This window comes from Acomys minous, assembly GCF_964271855.1.
Source record: "Acomys minous genome assembly, chromosome: 3".
Taxonomy (NCBI): Eukaryota; Metazoa; Chordata; class Mammalia; order Rodentia; family Muridae; genus Acomys; species Acomys minous.
In genome coordinates, this window is record NC_140485.1 from 50,848,692 (window position 1) to 50,862,859 (window position 14,168).

Genomic DNA, 14,168 nt, shown 5'->3' on the forward strand with positions numbered 1-14,168 from the left:
GGTATACCATAGTTATTTTTTTTTTAATTCTGTTCGTTTGTGGTGTTAATATTTGAAGATGTGGGTATACAGGTAAGAGTGTGTTGATACAGGTGTGTAAGTATGTGGGTATGCGTCTGAAGGGGTATGGCTATGCCCATGGATTGTATGTAGAGTCCTGAAGTTAACTTCTGGAAGTCAGTTCTCTCTTTCCAATTAGTGGAATGTGAGGTTCAAATCCAGATGGCCAATCAACTGAACCATCTTCATAGCTTTCAAAAGTTAGACCCTTGGTGCTATTTCAATAGAAGCTAACTTTGTCATTTAAGCTGGCTCAATTTTTCTGGTGGTCCCAATTTTCATGCCTAGTGAGATTCTCTAGAGACATGTACCTTGTATATTTTTTGCTTTTTCTGTCTAAGTCTAGCTCAGTCACAAGGAGTCTTACATGACTCAATTTAGTTTTCTAACCCAGTACCTTTTCTTGATTAGTTCTATTTAAAACTTCATATAAAAAAGACTAAACTCTCATCTTTTGTTCAATTATTTCTTTTTCATTTTTCCTTTTAATTGTAGATTGGGGGTAAACTGTCATACGAGGCAATTCTACCTGCCCAGATGAGCAAAGTAACTTACTGCCTGGACTGAAAATTGGGAGGACCAGAAAACAGATTCTAGACAAGCTTGTTTTCATACTCTTCAGATTCTACACTATGCAGCTTCTGCATGTATATTTTATGCCTAAAGATATATATTGTTTAATAATTGATAGAACCATGCACAGTTGCTACAAGGCAATGTGATGTTCTCATTTGATCTACTTTGGTAGAATCATTTTCTACCCAGGAATTTACTGCAATGGTAAATATTTAATAGCATTTGCAGTATCAGAGTCTATTTTTCTTTGAAGAGTACTTAATTATGTCCATTTCCCCATGATGAGATGCTAAAGTAAAGTATCATTTGAATTTAGGACAACTAGGGGAATGTTGTAGATGTTGCATATGTCTCCCCCAATGAAATGCCAGTGTGTGCATATAATGAGGCAACTGAGAAGAATCTCAACATACTTCTTAGGACAACACTAACAAATGACTATCGAAATGATTCCTTCACTACGCCTACTACCTACCACACTCAACGAATTAAGGATTTGCTGAGTTAAACATGAACATTATTGATATAAGATTCAAATTTTCTATTTTTCCCATCATTTCCTACATAATTTGGTTTTGGTAAATTTTTGGGCATTTCATGCAGGCAGAGGATGGTTCTCAACCTCAGTGTCATCTCAGAAATGTAATCCATCTTAGGTTATTGTTGATGTTGTTGTTTGGTTTGGTTTGGTTCCATCTGAAGTTTGAACAATTGCCTTGGTTTGGGGGCCAATTAGCTCCAGAAGACCTTCCTATTTCTGCCTCCCTGACATTGAGATTACAAGTGCACATCACTAGACTGACTGGTTGGTTGGTTGGTTGGTTGGTCTCTTTGGTTGTTTTAGACAGAGTTTTGATAGGCTCTCTATGGAACAGAGCTCTGGTGTCCTGGGCTCACTTTGCAGACCAGGATAGCGTAAACCTCACAGAGATACATGTTCCTCTGCCCCCCAAGTGATAGGATTAAAAGCATTCATCACTGCCCAGCCAGACTTTTGACGTCATATATTCTGGGGATTGAATCAAGTCCTCACACTTGAATCACAAACATTTTACTGGTTGAGCTAACACTCACTCAGCATCCTTACCCTTTATTTTTGTCTGGATGTTAAATAGAATCTTATGTAGATATTTTGCAATTTTTATGTAAAAGGAAGAATTTTATGCATACCAGCTCAGATTTTCTTTTTACTAGATAAGTTCTGATGATGTACAAAAGATAATTCCGTTCACTCTTTCCTGTGAACAAAAGACCATGCTATGTTCTAGATATTATTTTTCCTATATTATCTCTGTAACATTCTAAGACAAGACTGTGAATGATAGAAAAACTGAAAGAATAAGCAACCAAGTACCCCATGGCATTATTCTTAGCATACTTGGGTCCTTGTGAAATAGTTATTTTATACTGTCCACATGTGGTAACCCAAGGTTAGTTCACCTTAGCCAGGTAACAAGAAGAAACTTTAAGTTTAGGCAATCCCAGAGCATGTGGCTTCACCAGGAAGAGCAAGCCATGGCATGGCCCTCTGGGATGGTGGTAGATTTGATTCAAGCATCTGTTAACAGTTTTAATTTTATTTTTTAATATACATTTTTATCAGAATAATAATATAAAAATGTGCTTCCAGGTTTTTTTTCCTCTCTCAAATTGACACAGGCTATAGCTATCCAGGAGAGGAGCTTCAATTGTCCACCACCAGACTGCCCGCAGGCAGGACTCTAGGGCTTTTTAAAAATTAATGATTTATATGGGAAAGCCTAAGTCAGTGTGGGCAGAGCCCTGCTTAGCCATGTGGCCATAGGTGTTATAAGAAAGCATACCAAGGTCAGCAAGCCAGTAATCAGTGTTGCTTGATGGCCCTTGTTCTGTTCCTGTCTTGAGTTCTTGCCCTAACTTCTCTTCATGATGGACTGTCTGCTATAAAATTAAATGAACCCCTTTCTCCTAAATTTTCCTTTAGTTATGCTATTTTATGAGAGCAATAGAAATCAAACTAAGATATCATTCACTAAACTTCTTTTGGGAAATTTTTATTCATTGAATTGGTGTCAATATTATGTTTAGAAGTAAAATAATAAAACTATGAACTCATTTTATTACAGAATACCAAGCAGGTTTTATACTGGAAAATAATAATTTGACACAAGATTTACACAAACAATAATGGACTTTTACTTGTATATTTTAATAAAAAGTACTTTAAAATTTTAGAAGAGAATGAGGTAATATCAAACTTACCAGTGCAGATGTTAGTGTTAATGTGATTTTTTAGGCTAAGGAGCAAACACTTTTAACATAAAGAAATATCAAAAATCGGCTTCAGATTATCCAGATGCTGTGTGGAGAACTTTACATATAATGTGGGTTTTGCATTGTAGATCTATTGAGCTTCATTCTTTTCCAAATAAATTTTATTTAACTTTTAAAATATTTTTTGAGGATTCAGTAGAATTCTGACACCTTAGCCTCACAGAAGATAGTGAAAAAGTAGGAAAAATCATTGTTTTAGCCAGAGGACTAGATGCCTCCATCTTCTATACACGAAATCTTCATTAATAAAATCTCAACAATATGATTGCATAAAGAAAACCCACAAAATAAGCACATCCATTAGCATGCCAACATAGACAGCAGGAAATTTGCAAGTTCTTGCCAGTAAACAAAGAGCTGCAGATAGTGAATTCTTGCTGAAATGTAAAAGAAACCATTTTCTCCATGTCAGCTTTTAAGGAGTAATAACTTATATATCTGTGCCTTTGTCATCCTACCCACAATGCTGGTGCAGTGACAGACAAGTAACCAGGTGCAGGTCATTTATGGGGGGCTTAATCCAAGGAATTTTGCTAGTATCAGTAGTAAAACTAATCTGTTGTAGCAGTGGTTCTGAGAGCAATGCTGTTCACCATTTCATTTTTTAAAAGAATATTTGTAAATACTTGTTCTGGTGAAGCTCTGTGTAATGCAACTAAAAAGGCTCTCAGGAATAAAACTGAGAGACCATCAGAGCCTGGTGACATGGAGTGTCAGAATCATCATTAACCAAAGGCTTCTACTAATCTTCCTGGTATACCTTCCCTGTTTACAGTAGTTTGTTGTCAGGGCAACAGAGAAAGCATGTGATGAATAGAAAAAGTCTATTCTAAGGATAGCTATTCTCTTTTCAATTATTATTCAGCCAATGCTATTATGTCACATGTCAAATTTACTAATTTTGCTGTGTCAGAGACTTCTTCTGGAGATACAGAATACACATTTACACAATCCCCAAAAGGAACCCATGAAAGAACCAAGTAAAGTTATACCAAAATCCAACTTGGTGAACCAATGAGTTTTTATTGGGGTAACTTATATGAGTATGGGTGAAGGGTTACCTATGGGGGCAGATGTGATTCTAATACATTAGTGTAACCAAAAAGCTTTCATCAACACAGGTGATAACTCACAAAACTAGAACCTTGGAGCTCTTTTTACAATCTGCAGGAGGCTCAACGGTTCTCCTGGACATTGCTGCAGGTAGCTGGGTTGGTCAGTCTCTTCACGCAGTTGTTTTGTTTTTATAAGCCTGAAGAGGACCCTTCACAAATCTTGCAAGTTTCAGCTCTCACAGACATGAAGTTTGTTTATTTATGTCTCTCATGAGCCTCCTCAATGAGGAAGGAATTGTTGCCCAATAATTTCTAGGAAGATAAATCGTAGTAATCACATCAGAATTCACTTAACTTTTAATTTATTGGAATTCAGTTACTGGAATACATAGACACATACAAGCCCACACAGCCACATACTTATGATATGTACCTACAACATATTCACTTTATATGCTCATGAATAGTGATGCATGCATGAATTAATAGAATTTAAATGACTTGGGTAATTACTTCTCTCCCAGAATGAGTATGAAATTACAGATACAAATCTGACTTCTCTAAGATGGGAAAAGTACTGGCAACTGAAGCTAAATACCAGTGTTAGCTTATATACTACATGATTAAAAAATATAGGATATACATGAAATGTGTGTGTGTGTGTGTGTGTGTGTGTGTGTAATTTCTTATGCAAAGAGGAACATACATATAAACTCAAAGTATGCAGAAAATGGTATGTGAATTTCTGTCAGTGATTACTCCTGAGTTAAGTGAGTAAGCTACTTAAATTATACTTTAGCAACAACAACAACAGCAACAACAACAAACCCTGATCTCTTGAGTCAAAACCTCACTGGCCCATGGTCAGTAACTGTCAATTCTCTCATATTGTGTTTTATCATTCTTCTTCCTGTGTATGATTCTTCAACGTTCATTGCATCAGCACTACCTAAAAAGAAAAAGCAAAAAACAATGCCATGAGAAGCAATCTGTAAAATGAGTGTAGTAAGGAAAGGTATAGGACATTTGATTAAGTTCACAGCACATGCCTTTCTCTTTTGATTTAATTCAAATCAGTTTCTTTGGCCCCACACTACTATTAGCCTCCTACTTTTGCTCAGGCTCTTCTTGAGGTGGTCATGATTTTCATCCTATACTGAAAATCTTCTGAATGGTCTCTGGTACATTTAATGTTATTTTTAACTGCCAAGGAGGAATATGCTTACATTTGTACTATATAGCATGATGTTTAATTACATGCATTTAAAACAAAGGGACCATGTCAATCTCACTAAAATTGTTCTATGAACTCTTGACACATTTTAAATTACTTTAAATTTATTTTTAAATGCTCAATACATTCTAATTTACTTTAGTCATCATCTTAATGTGGAAAAAAATAAAAACCTATTTATATTTTCTAGATGAAAATGTATCCTGTATACACTTGGATCCATGATCCTTCTCCCTCCCCTCTCCTTCCTCTCTCCCCCCCCCCTCTTTCTTTCTTTATTTGTTGTATTCATTGTTTGTGTGCATGTTTGTTTTCCCTGGATATACTTCTGTGTACCATGTACATGCCTGGTGCCTACAGAAGCCAGAATACTGCATGATATCTCCTGGAACTGGAGTTTCAGGAGTTTGGAAGCTGCCATGTCAATACTGGGAATTGACTCTGGGTCCTCTGGTAGAGGACTCCTTACTCTTGAGTGCTTAGCCGCCTCTCCAGCCCCTCTTCAGTCTCTTGACCATTCCTCCCTTCTGTGCATATCTACTGAATCCTCCCTCATTGAACTCTTGTCATTTTCCTGCTGTTAGATTAAGCTGTGTTATTCAGGGTTTTTTTTTTTTATTGCTATTGTAATATATCTCACAGAAACAACTAAAAAAAAAAAGGAAGCTTTATTCTACCTTAAATTTTCAGAAGATAGAATCTAAAGACACTTGGCACCATAATCATGACCATTGCAAAGGACAATGTCATGGCCGTGACGGCATGTGACAAAAACGTTCATTCATCCCTTGACATATGGAAAACAGAAGAAGTATTAAAGCAAGGTGCCAGGGTAGAACATGCATCCTAAAGTCATGTATGGTTTAGAAAAGTGTTTCATAGTCCATTAGCTGTGTATACATAAAGAATTTCACTTTCAGGGTAGCAAAAGAAGGTCGGTGCAACATTTCCTTTCAGGAAGAGTATTCTACCACTAAGACATTACTTTATTCTTTATTTCATCAATGCATAAGGCTTTAAGTACTTCCAAGAAATTTAAATTTGGACGCTTCATTTGAAAGATAAACAACTCCAGTAGCATCTATGTTTAAAAGGAGTCCTTAATCTGAATATCCATCTGGTCTCTCTTGGGTAAAATATTGAATTACTCAAGCACTACCCAAACATGTCTACCTAGAAGGTGTCCCCTGCTGGTCTCCTCAGCATGTGCTGGATCATACTGTTTCTCATCCCGAACATCCACAAATCTTCCCATGTGCTCTGCACTCCCAGTGATGCTTTACTAATGGTTCTACTTCACAAGCTCAGGTACCAAAGGAAACCGTTGCCTCACAGCCATCAAGGTATAGCCCCTGCTGAATAACCTGGCCTGCCCAGTGCATCTCCTCCCTTTCCTCCTATTTTTCAGGCCACCATCCTTCACTAGGAGTTTGTCAGTTTTCCCTTTCCCCTTTTACACTCCAACATTGTCACCAAAAATATCTTCATAAAACAGAAGCGTTCACATTCCTGCCAACTGAAAACCACTTAGTAGCTAAGTAATTCCAAGTTAAGTAGACTACAATTTCTTTTAAATTTACTACACCACAAATTAAAAATGAAAAGGGTAAATGTCCTCAGAGTATGTGGTTATTTGTAAATCAGTTCTTTCACTGTTATATATAATATGTGTTAGTTACGCATAAAGATATAAATAAATTACATAATATATAATTATAAATAGAGCCTTTTGTTTTTCCATTTATTTAGTATCCAGGTGGATTGTTTTTAACACCTTAGAAACCTGTCACGTTGATCTTGGAGTTCATGGCTTAGTGGATTAGACTCATTTCTTCCTTTGCAATACCATTGCACCTAACCTTTCTTTCTTTAAAGGCAGTCTTAATTGTTACTTAGAGTTTACACATGACCAAGAAAGGCTACAGGCCACATTAGCTTTGAGTTTATGATTAGAGTTAGAGGATATACACTATGTTATATAAATATTATATATACATATATAACGGGATTAGAATACTTAAATTTTGTGTATATACATATATATGAATATACACACATATGCATATGTATATATAATATATTTACTGATATGTAATCCATTTTGCCAACATATATATATATATATATATATATATATATATATATACACATATACATATGTTCGCATCTTCCACCATGCCCAGCTTGTAACAAAATAATTGACAAAAACAAGGCATGAATATGGGAGGGAGAAGAATATGAGAGGAATTGGAATGTAAAAGAAGGTGCTTACATGTGTAGATGCAGTGCTCACATATAAAGTTTTCAAAAATTTAAAATTTGAAGAATGTTTCCAGCATTATTTCAGATCAACTACCTAAAATTATCATAGTTATCAATGAATGAAATTTGTTTGTGAGATCCTAAGGAATCTGGAACCAGAAATATTTTGAACTCAGTCAATTCAGCTAACCATGTGCTTAAAAAATAATAAAATGAAAATTCTTTGTAACTCAGCTTGATGGTGTGGATTCTGATTTCTCCCAAAGTGTTACATTTTCATTTTTTATGCTCTTAAGTTGCTATAAAATATATGCTGACATGAATTATTGCTGATATCATTTCAATGGTTTGAATCTCTTGAGTTAGGGATTCTGAAGGAATGGAAAGTGCATTCTCCTGAGTTTCTTTGTTACATTTCTTGTATCTATGTGCTTACTGTTTAAGTGTCTCTATAGATGATAAATAAGCTCTTTCAAACTCCATTTCAGTTGTGGCTCCGTGAAAAGCACACAGTCGCTTTACAATTTGTGAACTGATGCGACTGTAGCAACTCAAAATGTCCTGAGGCAACTTAGAAAAGGATGTCAAGAAATAGGTAAGAGTTCACTATTCTGCATCTTAAAAAATAGCTATAAGAAGGAAAAATCTGTTCATTAAACACTAAAAGGAAATATAGCTGGGAAAATGCCATTAATATGGTACTGCTTTAAAAAACTTGTTCGTATTTTTTTTGTATCTTTCTCTCCCCGTCTCCATCCCAACTCACTCACTCTCTCTCTCTCTCTCTTTCTCTCTCTACCTCCCTCCCTCCTGTGTGTGTGTGTGTGTGTGTGTGTGTGTGTGTGTGTGTGTGTGTGTGTGATAATGCATGCATGGAAGTCAGAGTTCTTTATTTCTACAATGAAGGTTCCTAGAGTCAAACTCAGATCATTGACAGAGTGGTGGCAAGAATCTTTACCCACTGAGAAAACTCATTAGCCAATATGAAATTAATTTTTTATTGTGTGAAACTAAGCCCAAATGAGCTCATATCTGAACTATTGTAATCTTTCTTCCCCTTCATGAAAAATACCCACTTCTTCCTTTGCTGAATTTCTCCAGTGAACAGGTCGTTATGCTTAGCATTAATCCTGGGACCTAAGGACATGCTGCCATTTCACTTTCATTTCATCCTTAGCATATGTCACTGAGTTCCTCAGAATTTCATCCAGACTATGCTGGGGAACTTGGTTGGTTTCCTCAGACATTTTCAATGAGTTGGCATTACTAACACTAATAGCAGTTAGCCCTGCTTTTGGCTTTTCCCACCCAAAGTCTATACAATAGTGCAATAATTCTTGCAGCCAATAGCAAACTTTGTTCTTCAGAACTTTACTGGAAGGCTTGGCATTTGTTAAACCATGACATTGTTTTTGTTACTTAAAAGGTGTTTGATACAGATGAGATAAAAGATGTAGGCAAAGATCAAAGAGGAGATGCAGGCTACAAAATAAGAAAGGGTGGGTAGAACACAGCTAATAAAGTATGGCGTGCTTCATGGAGATGTCCATAGATAACGAAAGCTACAAAACTGAGCACACCTGAAACCAAGTTACAAGACTTTCAGAGGTGAAATTTGTGTAGATTTAAACAATTGAAGACCCAGATAATATGTAGGGTAGAGAGTCTCTGTACATGTTCAAGATATAAAAAGGCATAGTGCAGAAGGTAGCACTTGATAAGGGTTTTAAAGGATGGGTACAATTTCCGTAAATGGACGTGGAGACCAAAATGTTGTTTTTCAACAAAGTTGTATATGAGTTGTTTGGATGGGGGGTATAAAAGTGTTTGGGGCTATTACACAGACTAGGTAAGACTGCAAAAGATCAGTTCATCTGAATTGCACTAGCCTTTGCATTCCAGCAAGCATAAGTAGGGCAGCATGCAGTGACGAATGGCAGGAATCCTTGAATGTGTTTTAGCACAGGGGTAACAGGATCAGATTTGCAGCATTGCTGACAGCACTTTGCTAAAAGCAGAGTTTTACAGTGTTGAGAAATGTTGAGGTTTCATGTTAATACGAAATTTTCTTTCCAAAGGACTGTGAAGAAATTCCTACTGAGGTGTAGTACAGATGTATTGCACTGTGCCCCAGAGTCAGGAAGAAGGCCCATTAAGGGGTTTCATTCAAGACCCTCTGTCTATAATGAGTGAGATGGTATGTTAGCTCTGTCTGGAAGCTTTCTGAATGACTGATGGTGCTGAGGCATCTAATTTAAACTTACTCGGTTTTATCTGGCCTGAGGGAGTTGCTGAAATATTTTAACCGACAAGGTGGGGATTAACTATTAAAGAGTGATAGAAAAATCAGTCAGGTGTCTTTGCTGAGAAGCAGCCAGGGCATCAAGCAGATGAAGAGAAAAGCAGCAGCAAAGACTCCTGGGATGCATTACTTAAGGCTTCTGTCTTTCTTCTGTCCTAAAGAAAGGCTAAGTCTGTCCCATCTGGGGGTTCTGACCAAGTTACCACAGAGGTCAATGAACAGGACATTGTGCTTTGACAACTGTGATCTCAAGTCTCTTCCCAGTACCCCTTTCTTAAGTTGCTGGCACTGAGTACTGGAAATGAAAGTCTTGCTAAGGCCTTTACAGGGCTGTTGAGAAATCTCTGGACATCCATTATCTGCTCACAACCAGCCTGATTGATGCCAATTTCTTCTCCAACATATTCCAGCATCTATCTGCCCCTTGTCTTTTACTGGATCTGCTTTTCTGACTGAGAGCCTTAGTAAGTATAATTCTCCTTCTTCCTTCTAGCCTGTTTTCTCCAGGAAAAAAAGACCTAGCTTCCAGCACAGGCCTTGTTCCCACTAGAGAGGTTTTTATGCAGTGAGCAATGCAGATATGTGTGCAAGCCCTCCGGTCAAATGGGAGTCACTGCAACTGCAGACCTTCTGTGTGCATTTACTGATGTTAATGGTTTTGCTGATACAAGTTTGCCAGCATAAGAAGAAAGTGTTGAAATTGGGAGGGAGGGAAGAATGGGAGGATACAAGGGAAGGGATAACCATTGAGATGTAACAAGAATAAATTAATAAAGGAGGAAAAAAAAAAGAAGAAACAGGACAGAATATGATGCCAGGCCCATGGCTCACCTGAGGAGCATAAGCAAACTATAAAGAAAAGAAAAATAAAACCCTTGGCTTTTTCGATAATTAGCATGATCTCCATAAAAAACTGCAGAGAATGTTGAGCTGTTTCTTCACCAGAAAGTGATGTAAATATCAGACATTGTGACCTTTGGGTAACTGTTGGTAACAATGGTCACAGCAACAATGTGACAGTCACTGGCAAAAGAGACCTATGCAATAATAATACTAGAGATAACTTAAACCACAGACAAACGTGGAAGAGTCTCTTTGGTGATTTTGTGGTGAAATTGTGTAGGTCATGGGGACAATGGCAGCATGCTTTGATTTAGCTGAGAGACTGTATCATCTTTAGCATTGGGATGGCCTATACTATGTGGGTACATTAAACATCTATGGGTACCACCTCTGTCAGTTTTCTTATATTTTTCTAGTTATTATAATTTCAATCTCCCCCCAGTTGAATCTCTGCTGAATATAGGTAGCAGAAGTGCAAAATTATCTAGTTATATCCTTTCTCAAAACTCTTTTCTTATTTAAATCCATATATATGTATGAGTGTGTGTATGTATGTATATATGTTTATATGAGTATGTGTATCTGTATTACATTTATATATGTATACACATAAACCAAATCCACATATACAATGCATATATGTATATATATATATATATTCATAAGTTTATGCAAGAAGCTAAAGTCCTAGTTCAGCTCCTCCAACAGTCTTTAGACATGATAACTTACAAAATCTGTAATAATCTGCTAATTTGTTTGAATGCTATAGGCAGTTCTATGTAAACTGAAGTGGAAATCAGCATCACAGCATTGTGGATATTCGAACTGTAAGTCCACGGAGACTCAGCCTCAGTGCTATAGTCTGTAGAGTTCCTTATTTTCTAAATTGAGGAGCTTTAATATACACATTGACGGTGCACTGAATATTAACTAATATCATGTCATGTGCAACTGCTAGAAGTTTTGACAGGAGATGGTTTGATTGCCTCCTCTTCACCACTAGAGGGAAGCCTATGTGTCGGACCTGTGACTCACAAGATTCAGATCAACTTACTAGGCACATAGACTCGGAAGCCAGAACATGATGAGCTGCATACCATAGGATGACACACGGGGATTTTAATAGAAGAACATACTGGTGATTTCAAGGCTACGGGAGACAGACCTTCCATCCCGGTGGAGGATGGGATTAGCTCGTTTGAGGATGGAAGGTAGGAGACCCTCTGTTGGCATGAATTGGTATCACACTCAGGCTCTACGGCATAAAAAAAAAAAAGAGAAGAGTTGTTTGAATGCTGGATTGTATCTACAATTTCAGATGTCAAGGCAGTTTATAATACTGCATTTTCAGGCCGGGCACTAAACAGCTAGCATATTGAATGCTCGCTCTGTGTTACATGGTGGAAACAATACGTAGAGCAGGTCTCTCATTTTACTTCTAAGTCATATTCTTACACACATTCTTCTTAGTAAGGAAAAATTTGAAAGGCCTCATCCTTAGCATACATGTAGATGTGGCTTGGCTTTCCACAGGAAGGAAGGTGGCTATAATTCAGTCTTTCTCATGGAGTACCATGTTCTTTTACTATATATTGTGATACAAGGCTGCTTTAGGTTTCTGTAATATAAATTTAATCATAGAATCTTTTAATTTTAGAGCTGGTTTCTTAGAACATACCTATATACTCTAAATAAACTAAAATCATAATCATTTTAACATAGGAAGACACAGAAGCAAAACTGACTGAGCCAAAACTGAACTATCAGTAAGTACACAAGAACATTTTTAAAGTCCCACGGAGCTCAGAAACATGAACACTGAACAGTTTACAGCTATGGTTTGAAAGTGTCCCAATGATGTTCATTCAATTTAATCCCCAAATGTGTATGTTAATAAAACTCAGGGGTAGGGCTTTTGCAGATGCTATTAGAATTAGAGGAGGCAATTGATTTAGACACCCACAATGGCATCGGTAGCTGTACAATATGAATAGATACCCAAGTTTTATCATCATTCTGCCTCAACTATGACATCAGAATACTTTCACCGGAAGCCAAGCACATACTGGCTATACTTTGGATTTCTCAGCTTCTGGACCTGAAATAATGTGTGTGCTTTGTAAACTACCGGTCTCTGGTATTCAATTTAAGCTACAGAAAATAGAACTAAGCAGAAGTCACTTTGACAACATGACAATGCCTTGAGCCATCAAGGACATGTTTTAAAAACAACTGGTTTATCTTATAATAACACACGTTTACTTGGCCTCACCAAGCAGTGCATATAATTGCTGGGGTATTAATAAGAGTAGAGAAAAAAATGTATACTTTATTTTTGCTTAAAATTCTGTAAGAAACTGTAATTCCCAAGTACTCATGATATTACCTGGAGGTTGTTTTGAGAGTTCTCTTGCATTCTAGTTTGTCAGAATGGTTCATGAAACACTCCCATGTTCTGTATCCTACATAGTCTCTGCTCCTAGGTTCAGCATCACACCCTCCATCAGCTACCTCAGTATCACCCTTACTGAGCATCTCTGGCTTCTGTTGTCTTCATGAGCAAATTATAGGAGACTCTGTAGTAGTACAACAACATTTTTCCCTGCCATGTGCTGTGTGACAATAAGGTGAGAAACTTCCTCTCCAGTTCTTCACTTATGAAGAATGATTCTAAGGCAGTTGTGACTAAGTGGTTGCAGTGCTTGCTCTGCCCTCCAGAGAGATTAAATGCTGCTTTCACTTTGCCATTTATATTAAAAAACGGAAACAGAACGAGTCCCTTGCAAGCGTTTACTAGTGCTGTAGGATTTGCTAACTCTCTTACCTTATTCATTTTGTTTTAATTCTATAATTCTATTCCCTTTCTTCTCCTATCTCCACCTCCCACCATATCCCCTGTGCCTTTTCAAATCCATGACCTTTTCTTCTTTAATATTATCATCACTGTATATAATATATTACTATATTATCATATATTATGTAGTGTATAATATATGTATTTTATATTATTATATAATCATTTAGTCATATAGATTATGTATATAAATGACTGAATCCATTTAATATTGTTTATAGGTAATTATGAGTTTAGAGCTTACCACTTGGAACTGGGGAACCTATCAGGGGAATTGTCCTTGGAAATAACTGATTCTTGCACAGGAGTCATGGATTCCTAATTTTAAGATGGACAGCTCATTTTCCACAATTGTGGGGAAAGAAGGGACTGCTTCTGACATGAACTCAGGTGCCCCAATTTGATCACTTTCCCATGTTGAGGAGGCCCAGGGACATACAAAGGAAGGGGAAGCAGGCTATCCAGATGAGACCTAATAGGCTGCGGTCATATGGTAGGGGAGGAGGTCCCTTCTGTCACAGGTCTACAGGAGGGGAAAGGGTGAAAGAGGGAGGGAGTGAGAGGGGAATGGAAAGTTACAAGTGAGAGGATAACAATTGGGATGTAATCTGAATAAATTATAACAAAAAATATACTTTTAAAAAAGGGAAACACCCATAATGCATACTT

At 37.0% G+C, this 14,168-nt stretch overlaps 1 long non-coding RNA gene across 1 annotated transcript in view; it reads left to right on the top strand.

The window, feature by feature from the left end:
- LOC311593718 overlaps positions 1-11,850 on the top strand; it is a 65,919-nt gene extending 54,069 nt beyond the window's left edge. Inside the window, exons 3-4 of the long non-coding RNA XR_014777809.1 lie at positions 7,989-8,095; positions 11,649-11,850. This is a non-coding gene — a long non-coding RNA (uncharacterized lncRNA). The remainder of the gene's footprint in view (positions 1-7,988; positions 8,096-11,648) is intronic.
- The last annotated feature ends 2,318 nt before the right edge of the window (positions 11,851-14,168 follow it).